At 53.0% G+C, this 20,890-nt stretch overlaps 1 protein-coding gene across 3 annotated transcripts in view; it reads right to left on the bottom strand.

Annotated features, from left to right (window-relative positions):
- Positions 1-20,890, bottom strand: part of PBX1 (PBX homeobox 1) — a 133,855-nt gene that overhangs the window by 33,701 nt on the left and 79,264 nt on the right. The gene's annotated exons all lie outside the window — the stretch shown is intronic.

Raw genomic sequence — 20,890 nt, 5'->3', positions numbered from 1 at the left:
CACATGAGCTCACCGGTTTTCTTTAAACATATGTTTTTATACCTCCAGGTCTAAAACAACAGCCAGCAAACAGAAGGACAGCCACAATGCCAGCAAATGTCCCTGCTAACAAAACCAGTAACTAATCACCTTATTTTAAGCCGATCTCTACATTCCCTGGAGCCTGTGTCTACATTTGTGAACGCTGAAGATCAACGGCACTGAACTTGGTACAAAAATACTCCCATCTGCCTCACATTTGAGGACAGTTACACATTAAGTGGCTTGTGGCTGGCTGGCTGCATCTTCCTCGTACTCAACTGTGTAGTCACAACCAAGTCAGGAGAGTTGGGGTTTGCTTCCTCAGCTGATCCACGATGGCATGGGCTTGAGCTGCTCTTCCTAAACTTTATTTGTGCAGAAAAGCCCCCCGACCCCATGCACCTAACCTAAACACCTCCGTTTTTTCCTATGCAAATACATTTGCAGCCTCCTTTCTTCTGCAACAGCAAACCCCGGAGCAAAGGAAAACGCAGCATCTTGGATCTTCCCTTTAAACACAAAATCACCTTCAAGACCCTATGCTGAGAAGAAATAAACTTCCAGAGATCTGCGGAGGATACTAAAGCACCTCCAGCTGGGTCTTCACACTGCCAGTTCAAGGGCCCTGCTGACAGGCAGCAATGTAAATGTCTTCTCGGCAAAGCAGATGGTGTCCACCTTAAATGGGTATCAACAATCTTGGTAACCACTGTGAAGCACTTCAATGTTAAGTTAATCACAGGGTGTTTTAAACCTCAGTTGGATATATTCACCATGTTTACCTAAAGCCACTGAAAATATCAACATCAAAACACAAATACCTATTTCCAACGTAAATGGAAGCTGGAATTTCCAAATACGCTGACACGCCCCCTTCCAGAAAGCGGGAATTAAGAGAAGTTGGGGTTTTTTTTTCTTACAATTGACATGAAAGTTCCCCTCCTCGCTCCAACCTTTCCAAAACTTACAAATGGATGAACAGATTTTTGCTCAGATTTTCCAAAATAGGCTGCCATGGGATGAGGCACGGAAAATTTCAGCTGGCAAAATGGCTTTTTTGTGCATCTATTTATTTATTTATTTCCCAGGAAAAGGAGGAACATTGTGAAACCAACGGGCCATTTCTGTCATCAATTTTCTCACACATAAACCCAACCCCAGCAACAAACCAAGACAGAGGCTAATACCCATAAGCACTATAAAGCCACCCCAGGCCCCCACAAACCCACCTCCTCTCCCAACACAGGAGTGTCCACCAGGGCTGTTTGGAAGCAAAGCACTTACAACTATTTTGTGAGAGATACTTTTAAAGGTGGAGAAGCGGTCCTTCAGCCCATAAAGCACACTGAATTGTGGCAAGATATGTACTCCCACAGAGATGGAAGTGAGTCACATCAGTTCACAGTAACGGTCCATCTAGCCCTGGAGGCCAACTCCAGCCATGGCCAACGAGCCCCACTAGAGACCCAACCAAGGCCATGACCAACAGCAGAAGCACCAGATGCTCAGGGCAAAAAAGAAATCTTCCCCTCCCATTACATGTTAAAGTTTTCCCCTTCTCTCTTTTCTTTAATAAAAATTTGGGTCCATTTCAAAACAACCAAACTGCTTAAAAAAAAAAAACTTCACATCTTTCTGGGGTGGAAGAGACTAAATTATTTGCTGAATCCAACCCCCCCCCCCCCCCCCCCCCCAAAAAAAAAAGTAAGTCTGAATTACCCTCAAACCGCAATTTTGGGGTGTGGGAAATGGGAGGAGGGAATTTATCACATGCCAGAAAGTTTCTCAGCTCCCAGCAGCAGCTCTCCATCACTTCAGGAGGATGCAGCCTGCATGTGCCGTGGAAGCTGCAGAAGAGAGACATGTCTTTCACAGCGCTGGCAAAGAGTCTGCACCAGTTTTCTCCTAACCCCATCCCAAATGCCAAATGGGTTGCCATAGCGAGCAAGGATCTGGCAGCAAAACGATCAAAAGGTCTGGAAAATTATCACTAACACATTGGGGTGGAAAAAAAAGTCATCCCCCTACCCCACCCCAACTAGAAAATGATCTAAAATTGCCACAAAAAGAAGGAACAGTGTTGTGGTGATTACTGAAAACCAGATTCCCTGAGAAATGTGACTTCCCAGGAAGCTGCATCAACATATATGAGCTTGTATTTCCAGTCCTTCCCTGCATCCTACTCCTGCCGACCAGTTTAGCTCATGGCTAGAAACCGAGCTGGGTATGGAAACTTTTGACCCCATCTCCACATGCCCAGTTACGGCTACGTATTCAAACAAAGCACTGCGGATCAAATTTAAGTATTTTCTATTTTTCTCTTTACAGTCCTAAGGCTGCAAGCTGTGTCTATGGATGCTTCACTGCAGGCTGGTGGTCAACTCCCACGGGCTTCGGCAGCAAAGCTCCCGGCTGTAATTTCTGAAATTTGGGGGCAGGTAGCACTCAGAAACCAAAGGTGATTGAACCTCTCGCACCACAAGCCGATCGCTGAACAGACATGGTTTAGCGGCAGAAAGCAGGCTGGAAGTGTTTGCAAAGATTCAAAACAAGCCAACCAAAGCCAACTGCCCCACCGCTGGACAAGCCAGCTCCTCTCCTCCCAGTTACAGCAGCTTCAAGCCCACCTTTGCCATTGTCCCACAGAACAGCAAACCCTCACAACTCCACCTCATTAAGCAAATCAACTCCACCTCCCCCAATAACACTCTGCAAAAAACTCATCATCCCAGAGCCAAACTCTGGTCATGGAGGGATCAACCCTATCTTCTTGGCACTCTTCCCTTGGAACAGCATGGACAAATTTTGGCCACACACAGGTCCCTTCCCCATCCCACTGGGCACCCCACACATCCCCAGGCCCAGCTCACGGTCCGGCCATGAAGCAGGCTGATGCTGGGGAGCAATGCTGATGCAGGCTGGAACAGTCCCGCACTCAGCTTATCTCGCAAAGCAGTTTTCCCTTTTCTAAGCAGGGCAGGATTAGCTGGCTCCAGTTACAGCTGTGAAGCATAATCAATCCCTTATCTGCGTAGGCAAACCCAGCACATCTCAAATTCTCCAGCTGTGCTGAGCACACCATAAGGGAGAGATTGGCTGCGGCCACCCAGGCTCCTCCATCCCATCCTCCGCCATCTCACCTCATCCCCTCCTGTGGGCAGGGGATGGGGACTGGGACTGGGACAGACCTCCAGCTGCTTGGAGCAACAGCCATGGGAGATAAAGGAAAGCCGGGCGAGATTCAGTGCTGCCCTGCTGCTGGGCCAGATTTGAGCTGAAGATGTAACCCAGCTAACTGACCACAGGCTGCCCCAGCTCAGGGGAGCAGCATCTTCCATGGAGAAAAGCCGGTGGCTGGGATGGTAAATTGGCAGTGGAGGGGAGGACGATAACACAACCATGCACATGTGCCCTCCTTCTCACACCTCTGAGAGTACGTTTGGGATTTTTTTCCAATGTGAGGTCGCGATATGGGACAAAAGAATCAGACTGTCCTATTGTGACAAGAAGAACAGGTGGTTACACACAGGGCTCTACGTTGGTTCCTCCAAGGGCAGCACCTGCTGTGCCAGGACCTCACTTTCTCCCAGTGGAGTTTGGGTGATGGCCCAGAGTCCCCTCTGCAGCACCAAGAGAGCAAATTGTCACTGACGGACAGCGTAAGCCATCGTCCCCACCCCAGGAGATGGCTCAGACCTGGCTTTGGCCAGGCCTGGAGACACATCCCGGAGCATGGCATGGGGAGCATGGCACAGACTGGGGCTCCATAAGCCCTGCAGGAATAAATCAGCAAACAAAAGACAGGATTGCTCCGAGGACAGGTCCAGCCATAACCCCCCACACACACACTCTGAACGCCAGTTGGGCTGGGATCTGCACGGTGCTTTGCATATGAATTCTCCTTGCTGAAAAGAAATGGGTCCTTTGAATGAGCTGAATCTGCTAATGAGAAGCCGGGGCCTCCAGAGCCCCTCTGAGGACAAGGGTCCCAGTTCAACCGCCCCAGGCCAAGCCCTGAAACCTGAGAACAAACAAAGAGAGTTTTTCCCCCAGAAGGAAGCTGCCTTTCCAGTCTGCTCCCCTCTCAGAAAGGTCATCTCCCCTGGACACGCAGTGCTTGCGCACGGCTGCTCCATGCACAAAGCAGCCGGGGCGAGAAAGTCATAGGTGAAAAGACTGGCAAAAGCCCAAGCTGAAAAGCTGCATTTCAGATTCCCTGCTCCTGCCATCCTTCAAAAAAGATGACCCATGAGACTCTCCATCCAAGGAAAGCTGCCTTGGAGCTCATTAGATGGCAATGTCCCACTCAAGCCTCAGCTTTGCTAAACTACCTGAAGGTACCTGCTGCCCATCACCCTGCCGCTCTGTTGCCAAATCCATGGCCTTGCCACGGGCTAGATCCGGGATTTTCTGCAATACAGGGAGTTTTTCCAGGTCTCGGAGCCAAGTCATCACAGGATACACACTGGTTTTTTCCACCCTTTCTCTCTCACAAAGTGAACAGCGCAGAAGCAGACAGACATCTTTACCAAAAGCTGGGGACAGACACGGAACAGCCCCCCACTGCAGAGCACCCTGGGACCGTGTCCTCTCCCTCCGGGGCCAAGGAACTTCCCTGCCTCCTACTTACTGTCGCGCTCTCTGCCCAGAACCACGTTCCCATTTCCAGCAGCAACCTTCCGATGCAACCCAAGAGCTGAGCATGGCCCTTGTCACTCTTCTGCTTACTTGAAGGCAGCCTCGTTCCTCAGTGCTTGCAGAAGGTAGCTGCAGGAACCATATATCCTTTTTTTGGTGCATGCAAACATGAGGCAAACAAATGGGAAGGAAGAAGCAACTATTAAGCAAGGACTCTCCTCCCAGGGTGAAACCTCAGGGATGGGTTTTGCAGGAAACCTGCTGCCCTGGCAAAGGGGCCACTGCGGCCACTGCTGAGTATGCGTGGATTGGAAGTGCCTACCACCAGTGATCACCTTCTCTTGAGGTCACCCATGGCCCAGGCTCTCTGCCTTGTGGAGGCTGGACACTGCTCTTCCCTGAGAGACAGGGTCCCTGTTCCAGATGCAAAAATCCCTCCCCATGTCCACCTCTCCCCAGCCACGGCACCAGGCAATTCAAAGCCCTCTCCATGAAAACTCTGGAACTGAGTTACACACGTGTGATGAATACGCCAAGCCCAAAGCCCAAGAAGCAACCATAACCAAAAGTGTGGGAAATCCTACCCCAGTTCCTGCAGTGCAGCTACCATTTAGATGCAACCCATCAGCCACTGGACAACTTCAGGCACCTACTTTCAGTGGTGGTCTGTACTGGGATAGTATCAGGCCACTTCACAGCATTATAGATGCCACCTAGGTGACAGGACCAGAGGCAGCCTCCCTGGAGTCCACAGGCATGTCACCCCTGTGTGTTTTTGAAGCACCACAGCTCTCCAGGACTAAACGTCCCTCTAACTGCTTGCAGATTTCCCTTACACACAAGGTCTTCATGCCATGCATAGATCACACCAAAGCCTACCTGAATGCTCCTCTTCCCATCTGCTTGGTTTCCAAGCCTGTCCCACTCACAGCACCAGAGAGGTTGTTTGCCTAGATGGTCCATCAAGCTCCTGTGGCTGAGACATGCCACCTTAAACCCAACTTTGCTGGGATTCGATGATCTCAGGCAAATAAACAAGCACGTTTTTTGCACGATGCTCAGTCCCTCACGACACCACGCCAACCTGCTGAGCCTGGCGTCAAACCCGGTCCTCAAGCACGCCAGACAAAGCCCAACTCTTTGAAAGGCAACAGCCGGTCGGCAGTGTTTTAAGGCCAGAAAACAGCTCTGAACGTTCAGTTCCTTCTTTAAATAGAGGCCCCTTCTGTAAACGATCTGTTTGGACAGGAGGGAGAGTGCTGCAAGAGTCCAAGCACTTGTGAAATAGGATCGGCTGCCTTTGCTCCTGCTCCACTCAAAACACGTGGGGGGAAGAAAGAATCCCAAAACTAGCGAGGCAAGAGGGGGGGAGAGAGCCCCTGCACCTCCGTGCTGCTGGAAGCGCACAAGACACCAAAGAAAGTGGCAAAAATAATTAAAAAGGATCAACTAGTGGCATTTCTGTTTCAAGGCGCCTGCATGTGTTTAATTATATTCCATGCAAGAGGTTGTTGACGCAGATTTCCATGCTGTGGGGCGGTGGTGTAACAGGATCCAGCTCTGCCTTCTACCTTGGACAATCCCGCTCGGACTCACCCTCTGCATGGTTGGGCAGTGCCCTCGGGCAGAGGGGGGTGATACTCAGCCCCAAGCATGGTCGCACAGCTCCCCCCTGCTCCTGCAAGAGAGGCCCCTGCTGTGAACAGAGAGGAGAATAAAGAGGGAGAAAGAAAAAAAAAAAAAAAAGGAAAAAAAATTCTTTGCCCAACTCCGGCTGCGTCCCAGATCAAAGATCATCTCCAGCGAGGCCATCTGGTCCTTGTAAATGTAAAACCAAATTGAAAGCCCTGCCCTCACCTCCTCTGACTCCCTCGGCAATATTGCTTTTACCGGCCAGGGATGGGGAAGGAGCTCACAAAAGGCATCTGTATGTAATATAGAGCCTCCGTGCAGCTGGGCTATAGGCTTGCAACCCCCCTTTTTGTTAATCACGAAGCAGAGGTAAATGTTTTCTTTGGATCTCCAGGGGCCCTGTTATTCCCAGGGGCTTTGGGAAGAGCCCACGGCAGCAACCCTGGGATGGAGGAGGGCTGCTCTACATCCCCCCGCCACTTCTCTCTGGCTGAGGATGGGGTTGTCATCCCTGTCCCAGTCTAGAAAGTGACACACCAGGAGAGGGAAGAGGTCCCTGCCATCCCAGCAGTGCCTCCACCATCACAGAAGCCACACAGCACCCTCCTTCCCCAGCCCAAGCAGGTTTCTCCCACCACTGCTCCCTGTCTGGGATGCAGAGGCCAGCAAATAAACAGAGAGAAAGAGGAGGACCGAACAGAGCGCTTCCAAAAAGGGGATACAATGCATCTGAGCCAAAAATGACTTGTGAAAAACCCCACCACTGCCAACCCAAATACTCCAGGCTCAACTTGAAAGGCAAGCAGGATCTGCTATCGAGAGGAGAAAGCTACACGGGAGACGTCGCAGGCAAAGAGGAGGCAGCTTGAGGAATTCCTACCCATCAAGCTTTATTGTGTTATTCCAACTAAGCAGAGACAAAAAGACAAATCTCAGCTCCCTACTTTCATTTATAATTGAACCCAGTCCAGAAGGATGGAGCAAGTACCATCTGTAATGCAGAGTGCATTAGCAGCCGGCAGAATGAAATATTCAAATTACTGTAGGCTACCTCGCATTTCAATGACAGGGTTACAAAAACCTGACTTGTAAGTGGAGATTGGACTGGAAGAACAGAAAGTTTGTTTTTCCAGTGCATGAATTAACCTAACAAAATGTTACTTTCAGGAAAAAAAAAATCATTTGCGTGGGTAATTCTTCAACATATCCCAACAGGCTCACAAGAAAAAAAAATATTATTCCATTTAGCTATCTTAATTGATATATTGTCCGGGGAGATGGAAAAGCTCGGGGAAAAAAGGGCAAGGCTTTTCCTTTTGGCTGAAGATACTAAATAAATAGAATTAGGTGTGCATGAACCCTACCAACACATACGGGTCCTCCACACAGGGATGCGTGGCAGCACCTATGTGCATCCATGGGGTGTGTCAGTGCCAATACTTGCACGAGCTGCAGCCTTTCGATGCCGTGCACAATCTGAATATGCAAATCACTCCTTGATTTTCGTGCTTGTGCCTGCACCGGGATCCATTCGTTTTGATATCGTTAATCAGGGCTGCCGAAAAGCCTGACACAGTAAGTGGCTGTAGCCCCTAGCAGTAGTCAAGATAGAGTGACAGGCTCCATTTAAGATGTCACAGCATATAATAAAGTGTAAAACTATACTTAAAATAAACGAGATAGAAACAATAAACTTGACTCTGGGTTTGAACTTTCTGGGAGAGCAGCAGAGAGATGCGAGCACACGCGTGTGCAAGCAGGCAGGAGGCTGGGGTGGCTGGAAAGGATGGTCCCCCACCAGCCTGCCACCCAGGTGACAGCAAGCAGGGCTGCTGCCCACATCCTCTGAAGGAGCCAAGTTTCTCAGCAACCCCACCATAACAACTAGTCTGCATGCGGGACATCTCTGGAGCTTCTGGAAGTGGATGTTGAGGAGGAGGAGGAAGACAAGAAGCCATAACTGGGGTGTGCTGGGGACTGAGGGGACAGCCAGGCCACTACGGGCACTGCGATTCACGCACGGAGCCCACTGCAGGGGCTCAGCTTTGCTTCCAGCACCTCAGCAGAGAAGGGATTTACCCAACACAGGTGTCACCTCCAGGCACCTGACTGGAGGTTGGGACAACCTGGCCCAAACCACTCTTCCCTCCCAGGCACCCAGGGAGCCCCACCAGCTCCCGGCCATGCTCCTGGGGTGTCCCTTCCCCTCCATCCCCAGATGGCTGTGTCAGGATGGGATGGAGAGGCAGCAACGTCCTGAGCACCTCCAGCCTGGGCTTGGCCATGTGCCCCAGGGCTAGGAGCCACAGCAGATGCTGGAGCCCTTCCCTGGCAGGGTGAGGATGAGGATCAGGCCCATGCGGAGTGTGGGGGGCGTACTCACAAGTCCAAAAGCCCCATTTTTCTCCCCACATCACCTCTCCCCATCCCAAAACCTCCAGCGCGCCCGATGGCAGCTCTCCATGCTGAGACAAACCAGTCGCTCTCCCTCCTGCTAAGCAGTTAAATTAGAGAGTATTCAATTAATAACAGCTGAATATTCTGTCACATTTAGGAAGATGTATGGTAAGACAAGCGAGTTGTGATGTCTGTGACAGAAATGATAAAAGTTCTCCCGACACAGCCTGGCAGATACTTGGCTGGAGGAATCGCTTGCTCTCATGGACTCCAACGTCAGCACAGACACCAGGCCCAGCGCCGCCTTCAAAGGAGAGACGCTCCAAATTGCACGGCAGAACCACTGCCAAAATGGTTTGCAGGCAGCTCCCTCCTGCCCTCCTTCTGGGATCCATCTGAGATGCAGGGCCGAGATCCTGGAGAAGACCTTGGCCAAGACCTTGGCCAAGACAGGTCCAAGACAGTGCCTGTCAGCCACCACATGGTAAGCATCACTCAGCAGAAGCTCAAACCCTCCCCAGTCACCTAAAGGCCAACCCACAACACTCCTCCCTCCCAGGGCTGTCTCAGTTTACCCATCTGCAAAAGGGACAGCAATCACACCCCAAGCAACCCACCCCAGGGGGGACCGGGGCAGCGCTCGCATGGCACCACGACCACGGGCAAGTGCCTGCCATCCGGTAAGATGTTCTCCATCTAATTTACAGATGCGACACGGGCAGGGGACACACGGGAGTGGTGCTCACGAGGCCACCTCCTCTTCTTCTGGGGGGTTGTTTTTCACTGGTGTTGTTTGCGAACACAGTTTTGTTGCTAAGAAACTACCTTCATATTGCTCAGGGAGCAAAGACAAAGCAACCGTCAAAATAACGCTGTATTTTGACAGTAGCCAGATCGTAACCATAAATGATCCATTTTTCCTGCTCTCCTGTATGCTCATTAATGTGGTCTAAATACCATACTCCCCTGTATAACCCGGACCCTGCACGCACACGCACGTGGCACACACAGGCGCTGGGGACTCGTGCCCCACGTGCGGGGGGCTCCGTCGCATCCGTTCATTCCCCAAGCGAAAGCTGAAGGAATCAGGCCCGGGAAGAGGAGGAAGCTCCCTGGGGAGGCCCCACGGCTCCCTTCTAGGCAGGAAGATGGCACAAGATCTTTAAGCAAGGGATACATGAGAAATAACAGGGAGAAGATGAGACCTCTGCCGATATCCACAGCAGCTAGCTCTGCGCGTCAGCCCTGGTTTGGGGACAAACGCAATTATCTGTTGGCTTAGGGTTTGTTGGGTGGGTTCAGGTTGCCTGTTGTGGGTATTTTTCAAGTCCCAGGGGAGAAAAAGCGGGGGGAAAAATGAAACCCATTCGCTGCTCAGTTTCTGAGGTGCTCTGTGCCTCTCGCTGCTTTCAGGATGGGGAGAACCTGGCACACAGGGAGGATCAGAGCACCCCTTCACCATCAACTTGACACAGATATAATCCCAAACCAAGTTCCCAGGATCCTGAAAACCAGTTTACCAATGCACCCACCTCCTAGGGCAGGATGACAACTCTACTTTTCCTGCCGAAGCATCTCCGGCCTCTCTTTGCTGGTCCCACTGCAACTGGGAGGACCTGGATGGGTCCCAGAATAGATATGAAAAGCAATACATTTACCCCAGCTAAAAAGGCAGGAAAGGGACAAAAGTACCTCCAGGACAGCAGTAGCTGCAGGAAGATGATTTTCTTGTGCTGATCCAGGACCATCCAGGATGATGCATGAAGCTAAAAGGCTTGGTGGACATGGTGGTGCAGTGAGGTTGGCAGCACCCTGCTCGCGCATGCTAGAGGGAAGCAAATGGCCTGTTCGCAAAAGTCTCGTGGGCCCAGAGGGCAGCGAATAAAAGTGGGGGGGAGGGGGGGAGGGGAAAGACACCCCGGCTGTGCCCACTGACAACTGGGAATAAAAACTGCTTCACTGGAAAGCTTCAGCATCACGGCAAGTGCCCTGAGTACAGGCAGCATCCTGCTGTCAGGTGCCAGAGAGACAAGCAGAGCAGCGGGTCACTGCCACGCAGGCAGGGCCACAGACCTCGGCACCTTGTACCCACCCTGCTGCAAAAGCCCCCTTCCAGGGCCACAGACCTGCTGCTGCTGATTTACAGGCAGAGGGAAAGGGCTACAAGGCAAGGCTGAAACTGTGCCCTGTCATGCCAAGGCAACCCAAAGGGCCCCCGCACTTTTGGAAACCCCTGGTGCAAGAAAGGGTCACACACAGAATCCCACACACAGAATCCGGTGGCTTTCACCACACCGGCAGGGCAGCAAACACGGACCTGCCATCCTCCACCACCACCCACCCGTGGCGATCACCAGGTCGAGAGCCGGCAGCGAGGGGCTGTATCCCTCTGCTCCACATCCCTCGGCGCACACTCGTGCAGGCAGCGATGCTCGAGGCAGGGACCAGCAGGGACCGGGAGAGCAGCGCCCTGCCTTGGGTGCTCTTTAGGGTGAGTCAGGAAGAGAACTGAATTCTCTTCCCAGCTGTGGGAAGCGATCCTGCAGTACCTAGGGACCCTTCCCCTGGGCCAGCTGGAGCATGGCTCTATCTGATCCCTTGCTCAAGCAGCAAGATGCTCCTGCACGTTCCCAAAACACCAGCCCAGCACCGAATGGCCTGTCTCCCGTGGAGCAGCAGCTTGCCACGTGTGCCTTCCCTGCCAAAACCCCCAGCTCCACCCCACAGTAGGAGAAAAAGGGAAGGGCGAGAAGAGCTCTGCTGAAACCCACCAAACCCCAACCCACATTTCTCCGCAGCAGAACAAAGCCCTTGGCAATCTCTTCTCCACTTGGGTCCCCCAAACCACATGAAAGCGGCATTTTTCTGGGCTAATTACACAGGCTGCTCTGAGCCTCCTGGCAGAATAAGAGCTGCAAAGGCAGACATCAAAGAGCTCCCAACTTTAAAATAAATAGAGAGCAAAGACAGCGCAGTCCATGGGAGATCTTTCCCTGTTGCCTGCGCTGGCTGCTCAGGTTGAACGTCGGAGGTGACTCGGTTCACGAGGCCCCCGGCAAGGAAAGCCAGGGGAAGGGGGGGGGGGAGGGGAGAGCAGCTAGATTTTATTTGCATGGCCCGTTCCCAGCAGGCAGAGGCAAGGAGCAGGGGGTTGGTCCTTGCAGGACCAGACCTGGTCACAGCAAAGCTTTCTAAGGCTTCCATCCAAAGGAAGGACCTTGTTGGAAGGTATCTGCTAGCTGGGGTGGGCGAGCTGTGGGGGGCTGGATGGAGCAGCCAAGGTCAGGTTGTGGGAGAGGGTGGGATAGGAGTCACTGCCACATGCCAAGCGTGGTGGCTGCCATCACACCTGGTCTGAGCACCAGCCCTGGGCGCTGTGCCTCAGTTTACCCAGAGTTAACACCTGGAGCTTTGGAGATAGTATTTTCCAAACACGTCCTTCACCCTGCGAGAACCTTCACCCAGGTCCTAGCAACCTTCCAGAGGAAGCCTTGGTCCTGCTCAAGCAGAATCACAGCCTGTCCTTGCATCTATCTCCTAGTGGACCAGAAACCTGAGCTCTGCTGCTTCCCATTCATTTGGCAGCGGCACATTTGCTGTCCCCTCCAGGAAAGGGGCACCAGCCCCAAACCACCGGCACCCCTTGCGGATCCATCCCCTCTCCTGGCCCCGAAAGCGGCAGGCTCTCCTGGCTTTCAGCAGGACACCCTGATGTGCTGGGCGTGATTTGCATTGGAGATGACTGGTGAAGATGAAGTCATCCTACCAGCTCCTCCAGCCCCCACCTTTCACCCTCTCCTTTGGGCTTCATAAGGCCTTACAGCACGGCCAGTACACGCTCCGCAGAGGAACCAGCCCTTGCTCCTTCTCACTGATGAGCGCAGAGATGCTTCCAAAACAGCAAGGCATGACCAGAAATCCTATGGGTCTTCAGGCGCTGGTCCTTCCATGGGCAGTAATTACCCAGGAGTGCTGCCGCGAGACAATTCTGCAGTGCCTTGGAAAAGGACAGGGGCAAGGAAATCCACAGGGGATGCTCCGATATTCAAGAAGGTCAGCACACAGAAAGCTGTCATGTAAGGGATGCCAACCGTGCTCCTGCACCCAGCCTGGTCCAGCCCTTGGTCTCTCTGCTTCTCCCCAGTCTTGGCTTCAGGGGTGCAGGGACGGAGGGAGGTACAGGAGGAGGGCTGGACTGCACCCCGCTTCCTCCCAGAGAGGAGAAGGAAGATGAAAGGAAGGGTAAGGCTGGGATGGCCGAGCGTGGGATGCGAGGGGAAGGTGTCAATTAAAGCAATGAGGCCCTCTGCATCCCCGTGCCTGACAGCCGGGCTGAGCGGAGCTGACAGCCGGAGCACCGGCTGGCTTCCCCGTCTCGCTTGCCGGAGCGTGCTTCCCCCCGCGCACCCCCGGCTCCAAATCGGCAAGGCTGGGGCATGCGGACACCGGCAGCGGCATGGTGTCCCTTCCCCTGCCCCCAGAGATGCTCCTAATAACGGGAATGATCATGATTTGGGGCTTAAGCAGGCCACGGCCAGCCTGGGGGCGGATGGCAGGGAGGCAGTTGGGGGCCGGGTGGGATGGCAGAGGGAGGCACCGCATCGCACTGAAATACCTAACGAGCAAGTGCTGCCAGGTCTCAGCCCCTGCGCAGGATGGCATCAGTCAGGTGCTGGGATGCAGGGAAGGTGGCGATCCAGAAGACACTAGCTGGCAACATGCCCCCCGAACCGCCCCCTCCCCGGACAGCCAGCCACCTGCATCTCTGCTCTCCCTTGCCTCTCCCCTGGGAATCGCATTCTGGGAGCTCCTGCTTCACCCCCTGCCTGCCCTCCCCGCAGGCTCAATCCGATTACTGCTGATACACATCTCCTCCTGGGCTCCAAAACACGCTCTTCCCAGCTGAAGGATTCGCAGGGACACGGAAAACTTGTCCTGATTGCGGCGTTAATGGTCGTGTGGCCCATGTCATCACCAAAATGGCCTTAGGGGGAGAGTTGATGGGTCTCTGAAGTCATCAGGACTACCCCACCTCATCTTGCTCCCCTTATTAAAACCATTCATCCTGGGAGCTAAATGAATATGTTTCATCTTCAAATGCTGAGACACAACAGCAAGCAGGCAGAGATCTAATAGAACAATACCCATCTAATCATGCCGATTTTTCTCTCCCCATCCTGCCTTCATATTACATGCGCGGCCGCGAGACCAAGCCAGGGCCGCAGGCAATGGGTGAGGACGGGCCACGGCCCGCACCTGGCTCTGCTGCCACCACTGCACCTCGTGTCCCCCCTACCCACAGCAGGGTCTTCCACCCTCTGCTGTGGTGGAAAAAGCCCCAGGACTTTTAAAACTAATAAGCCTGATAGATACTGAGCCTAACAAGTCTAAGGGAGCCAGGGAAGCAGGGCAGACCCTCCGTCATCAGCAGACCCCTGCTTCCCCTGGGAATATTGCATGCCGTACTGTCCATGAATCATTTTGGCGCTCCTTCCCGCACCCACCGCAGGTTTTCCCAGCTCCTGTTCCCTTAGATACAGGGTTGATTTTTTCCCCTTGTTTGCTAAAGCGCGATGCTAGAGGAAGCGTAACAATTTTGTGTCTCTCACATATTAAGGGTCTCCAGCAAGGTCCTCGGCTGGGGATGGGGTGGCGGAGGACACGGCAGGTGGGAGCGTCGTGAAGGGCTGGGGGTGGGAAAGGTGGTTAATCCATTGCATCTTTCAAGAGCCTGCCAGAGACGCCGCTGGTCTCCCCTTCCTAACTAGGGTTTGCACAGCAAATCCCTGCTCTATCTAATTATTAACGATAATAACGGTGGCTGGCTCGCTGGATGCCATCTGGAGCCCTGGCACGCGTGCCCGCTGGCCCCAGGAGGGCCGGGAAGAGGGTGACCCACGGGGCGAGGGCCAGGGCCAGGGGCTGGCCAGGCGGTGGGTACCAGCTCAGCATCGCCCTGAGGACCCGGTGGGCCCACCCAAGCTGCCGTGCTTGTGTTCGCTGCTGTGGCAGGCTTCATAAGGCTCCGCTCTTTGACTGGCGTTGAGTTTATGTGAAAGTAATTAACAGTAATTAATCCTTAATTACAGTAATTAGCCAAGTCGCAGTAAATTAAACCACATCTGGAGCAGATGAGGGCTTCTGAACGGAAGGCTAGTGCAGGCGACAATCGGAGAGATGCTGAATTCATCTGACAGCATCTGATTAAGGCTACCTGTTGCAAGCTGCTCATTTGCATCGTGTTTTTGTTTGTGTTTGGCAGTAACCCTTTCAGCCGGGCTCCCACCCCCAACTCCACTCCCCCTGCCTGTTTCTACCTCCCCATCTGCCCCTGCAGCGCTGTGTGGATCTGCAAGCAGAAGGGAGCAGCTCCAACCCAAGAGCCAAGGGTCTCCCTGCCACCCTCTGCAAGCAGCCCAGGGGATGAGGAGCTGCTGGGCTCCCCCGAACCCTCCAGAGAGCAGGAGCTGCTCAGGGGGTGGTATATAAACCACCCACCCCACAGGTAGGCACTGGGCAGGGGGCAACTGAGCAGGATGGAGACAAAGCAATGGAGGCAGCCAGCTTTGCTCCTCAGTTTCCCTGCGCCATAACAGCTACAATAATCATAATCATAATAATGATAATAATAATAAAAGATCTGGACTCCAAAGGGGAGCACATTACCAAAAAGGGGCAGGCTATTATTAATACCACTCAGCATTTACCCAGTGCCGTGCTACCTCAGAGACCTTTGCTGATGTTTAGCCATGCTCACAAGGAAGGGGAAATCCTTCCCTTCCCTTTCTTCCAGCAATGGGGAAAGCACAAGACGGAGAGGCAAAACAGGGTCCGAGAGGCTCAGCTACAGCTTGTCATGTCTGAACGCTAAGAGCAAGCTCAGGGAGCAAACTACACCGTCCTGATTCGGTTTCATGCCTTCGTCCCACACAGCCAGGATGCATGGTTGGCTCTGAGCTATTACAGAAAACTGGGGACAATTCAGAAAAATATCTTTCACTCTTCTGGTCCTCAAACTGCATCACTCACCAGCACCCCAAACTCTGGGACAAGGTTTGCTGTCAAGGCAGAGAGATGCCAATGGGATTTCAAGAGTAGAACTGCAACCATGGTGGTCCAAAAGCAATTGCCTGATTTCACTAGGTATTGCAAAAGCTTCGGGCCTTAATTGCACGCAGTTAATGAGCATGAAGGTCCTGCGTATCTTGCCTTTTCATCACACAGTACAGGGTGGATGGGTGGTATACCTAGGCTCCAAAGCCTAGGCAGGGAGTGTTAAAAACCCCTTTGATACTGAAATACTGCCTCGCCTCTGGAACTCAAACCATCCAGCTAAAACACCCACCAACCAGCCAATGTCTAACGCCTGTCCGACCCAGAAACAGACTTTGCTGTTGTGTCTCAGTTGGAAAAAGGGGAATTCACAGCTTTCATCCCCTCCCAAGGAGAAACGTGGTGTTCCTCAGCCCCCAGGGCCACCAGTCACCAAACGGAGCAGGAAAAATTAAGTAGACTCAAGTGATGCTCCACCAAACCTCACCTTCCTGAACTAGGCAGGTGCCTGAACATGGATGCTACCTCAAGAGGGCTGTGCCTGGTGCAAGAACTGTGTGTGCCTACCCAGGGTGAAAGGATTTTGCAGTCAACTTAAGAGTGGGGAGGGTTCCTGATTCACATCCCTAAAACGAACTCACACTGTCCTCCTAGTGCAATTTTACTTTCAACCAATAGTTTTCTAAATAGATATTCCATCAGCTTTGTACTTGAGATCCTTCACAGCTATGGCATTTACAGCAAATCACATTATTTTGCTGCAGCCAGATTTTTGGCTAAAATATATATATATTCATATGAATAAAAGATTCCCTCGTAAATGTCTTCAAGAAATACACCCCCAAAATCCACAATGCCAACATTTTGCCTTGCACAAAAATAACATAAAATGGGAAGCTGTAACCAAATACACAAATCTGCTCCGGCCAGGCAGAAAGAGTGCAGGATGTTGCTCTGCTCCAGAAGCAGCAATGACCTCAGACGGTTTAATGGTGGAGGCAGGAAAGCCTGGCTGGGCCTGCTTCTTCTCCACAGGTATCAGCCAACAGCTATCTGTACAGACCATAGATGCTAAAGATATGGCCTTCAAAGCTGCAAAACATTCAACATCTCAGCTAGGGTGAGTAGCCAAGTCTCCAGTGCATGGGCAACTCAAGACTCTTGGGAAGATGGGCACTGCAGACCCAAATATGTGTTTTATTTTAGCTTGTGTGTGTCTTTGCGTCCAAATTTCCTCCAGTCTCACTTAGCTATGCAACTTCATCTCTACACCCATAAGGAAGCCCCGTCCCCATGCATTGAAAGGCTCAAGAGAAACAGCTCCTGTAACGGCTCCCAAGACAATTCCCAGCTGTCCCACCCTGGATCAGGACACAACAATACCTCTCTCCCCAGAAGACAGTGTAGGTGAAGTGGTGCAACCTCCCCTGCTTGCCTGCCCATTGCTCCTCTCAAAGCTGGCAAAGACTTGCAGGAATATGAGGACCAGGGTCAGTGCTTTCTCCAAGATGCATCAACAATGTTGCTGTTAGGTCCAACTAGACCCAAAGCTAAAAGCTCCCTAAACCTCCAGCGTTGCTCAGCCTAGTCATCCTACCTACTTGCAACTGGTACATCTCAAACTTTCAGGCCTGCATCCTTCATGGTGGTTCCAACCTGCGTAAGTAGCAACAAGTCCCTCTGGCTTTTACTTACGTGGTTGGGAACACAAGTCGCCAACGGAAATAGACCTTCCATGCTGGTGGGGCGATGGTTTTAATGCCACCAAGTTGACCCTCTCTACCTTTTTAAGCCCAAATAATTGGGACATTTTGCTGCAGAAGCCCAGAGCAGTCCAGTGGCTGCTCCATTCCCAGTAGTTTCACACCAGGTCCAATGAGAAATCCAATACAATCACAGAAAAATTAACGATACTGCAAAGGGGAGAGGCACATCTCGCTTCTCTCCAGGGGAAGGGAGATGTGGCCATACCCAACGACACGGCCAGGTGGACTTCCTCACCCACCAAATATCACCATTTTTGGACCCAACATGCTACTGTGGAAGTTTTAACCTGAAAATAGAATGCGTGCGTGGCAAAGTTCCCAAATAAAACCAAGTAAAACTAAGCCTCTATGCCTTACAGCCCAGGAAGGTACCATGGCCCAATGACCTGGGGCTGGGGAGGTGAGACACGGCAGATCTGCCCAGCCCTGCCAGCGACCTGGCGCAGATGCGCCTGCCATTGCAGACGGACGCACGTACGCCTGTTTTATGGACATGTGTGCGGTCCTTTCAGGCCGAAGACTCCGGTCCCTCCTCATCTGCACAGTTCGAATTAATTATACACTTTAATTTCATGAATTATTAATTTGATTCTGACTCGGCAGCTTACGATTATCCAGCGCTACAGACTATGCAATTCCAGCTTCATTAAAACATCACCAGCTGCCTGAGAGACAGACATTAAATAGCAGAGAGTAATAATAAAATTAAGCTCCCTGCGCATAGCAACAGAGTCTTCCCCAGCCGCACACGGTGAGGGCCCAACTGGTAAATAGGTCCCTTCCAGGAGCTCCATTCCCCTCCTGAGGCTGGTCGGACCCCGCTCCTTCACTGGGAGGATGCTGCTCCCGAGGCACGTGGCAGTGGAGGACCTGGGGGTGTGCAAGAGCACCCCTGGGATGGGTGGCACGACCGGGCGATGAGGGCGAGCGGCATCCCCCTCCCAACGCCCTCCTCAGCGCCCGCAGCAAGGACGGGGAAGGCTCCAGGGCTAACATCGCCTCCAAATAAATAAAGCCGGAGCGCTGCCTCCCAGCGTCTCCCTGGCAAAACAATTTATAGAGGGAAAATGTCGGAATTTAGACATTCCATTTAGCTGCTTCAGAAATCTAAGGACCCCAAACCTTGTGGGATTTGAGAAATCGATGGAATTAATTAAGGGAGATGTCCAGCAGTCTCTGCTAAGTAATCAGCAGGTACAGTAGACCTGAAATTCTATAAAGAAAAATGGGAAGGGATGACATTGAAGGAGGCAGTGGGGATTAAAAAATGAGCATCCGAGTGGTAAAGGCGCACACCCATTGATCGCTGCATTACGGATTAAGGCTTCAACGAGCAGCCAGAAGATTCTGTAGCAGAAAATGGTTACAGAGGATGAGCATGAGCAGAGCGGATATATATAACCTCTGACAGCCGGGAACAACTGAGAGACAGAGGACAGCTCTGCGGCGAACCCCGGAGCAAGAAAGTTTTGGGGAAGGGGAGGAAGGGGAAGCTGGGGGGTAGGGGGGGGGCTCGGGGGGAGCCATTTTGTGCGAGGGAGACCTGCCTGGGAGGAGGCAGCAGGTCCCCTACCCACCCCGGGGAGGAAGGTGGAGGGGGGCACCCAGAGCCAGTGCCAGATGGGGAGCCATGGGGGTGGGCAGTGATGTGGGGAGGGGGCACTGGTGTGCTGGCCTGGGAGGCCACTCCATCAGCAAGGAGTTAACGCCTGGGAAGGAGGCGCAGAACAAGCAAACACAAACGCACAGACCAGACTCGCCTGCCTGGCTGCCAGGCCTGTCACAGGGCTCCCCAGCCCAGCTTCACCTCTCCGCCGTGGGCTCTCGAAGAGACCACTGCCTTTAATCCTACGCCCCTTAGCACTCCTGTGCTTTGGTTGCCCAACCATCCCGCCACAGATGACCGCATCCAAGCCTGGGAAGGCACCGTCCCCACTTAGACCATGTCCACATGGCAGCAGCTTCCCGAGGTCGCTCTACCCACAGCACAGCCACAGGATGCACAGCTGCCTGCCCCCAAAAGCCAGGCTGGACCCTCCTCGCCAGGGCAGCTGCGGGCAGCAGCAGGCAATGCCGTGTTCAGGGGCAGGTCGCCGGTGAGCCCCATCCACCCCCAGGAAGGAAACAAGTAGGGCATGATCATGTCTTCAGACACTCCGGGTATGTATGGGAGGGGGATAAAGCAAGATCACCCAAGAGGTGCCACCCTGAAACCCCCAGCCCACAGCCACCCCACTGCACAGCACTGGCACCACATCTATGCCATCATTTGGGACCAACCACAGACCAGATGTGCTTCTCCAGAGGTCCCAACCATCGCCCAAACCACCGTACCCAACGACGCTGTACAGCAGCTGGCTCAGACAAGGCTTCAGCAAGGTGGTGAACTTGATTTTCCATGCTTAAAACGGATCCTCACTGAGAACATTACAGCCGCATCCGATGCCTTGTGCAAACAGAGCTGCTGCCTGGAGGAAACCCTTGGGAAGCAGCAGTATCCCACCCAGCCATCCTGCCTTCCTGGTCAAAACTGAATTGGATTGTTGGAACATTTCAAAGGAAAATTTCAAAAATAAAATCACCCCCCCCTAGCCGCAGGGCCAGCCCCGCATCACCCTCCAGCCTGCTCCTTATACATACGCATTGTTGTAAGCCAACACGAGCTAAAAGTCAGGGGTGCCAGCACACGCGCACAGCTGGAGGGGACCCTCACTTCGCTGGGAGGCACAGACTGGCCAGGTGCAGCAGGGAGAAGGGCTCACCTTACACATGGATGCAGCCATGGGGAGCCAGCTGCTTTGGGAGGTGTCTGCAAGCTAGCGAGGCTGGTGAGGCCGAAGCCCGCTTCCAGCGATGGGCTGTCTGCAGCTCTGTGGGTGCCTGGACAGGTCCGACAGCCCTTGTGCTTCCATCCCAGCACTGCTGCTCCCACCACCACTCCGTCCCCCACAGAAGTATTTCCATCCTTCAGCCCTTAAATATCTTTCAAAAATCTGTTGGGGAGCAAAAAAGCGCGCCTGAAGGTCACGGGCATTTTGAGCCAAACTCAGTGAGGGTGTCCTGGCTGGGGCAGGGTCTGCAAAAACATCTTCCCTCTGCAGATGGGCCACCTCCCCAGTCCTGCAGGAATCACACAGCTGTGCTTGCATGGGCAAACTGCACGGAGCATCTGGGTTACCCCTCTTGCGTGGCTCTGGGAGACAGAGCAGGACACCAAGTGGACCTTGTCCCCTTCATCATCAACAAAGACAGCGTCATCTTCTCCACTGCTAGTTGAGGGACATGGAAACCCCAGTCTCTGTGCCAGGCAAACCACAGGGACCAGAGGGCGCAGCATGGGCAGCTCCTGTTCCAAGCTGAAGCGAGATGCTCCTGCGTGCAGG

Source organism: Falco peregrinus, chromosome 10 (assembly GCF_023634155.1).
Source record: "Falco peregrinus isolate bFalPer1 chromosome 10, bFalPer1.pri, whole genome shotgun sequence".
NCBI classification, from domain to species: domain Eukaryota; kingdom Metazoa; phylum Chordata; class Aves; order Falconiformes; family Falconidae; genus Falco; species Falco peregrinus.
Note: the sequence above shows the minus strand (reverse complement) of the source record. Positions and strands in the feature narration are given on the sequence as shown.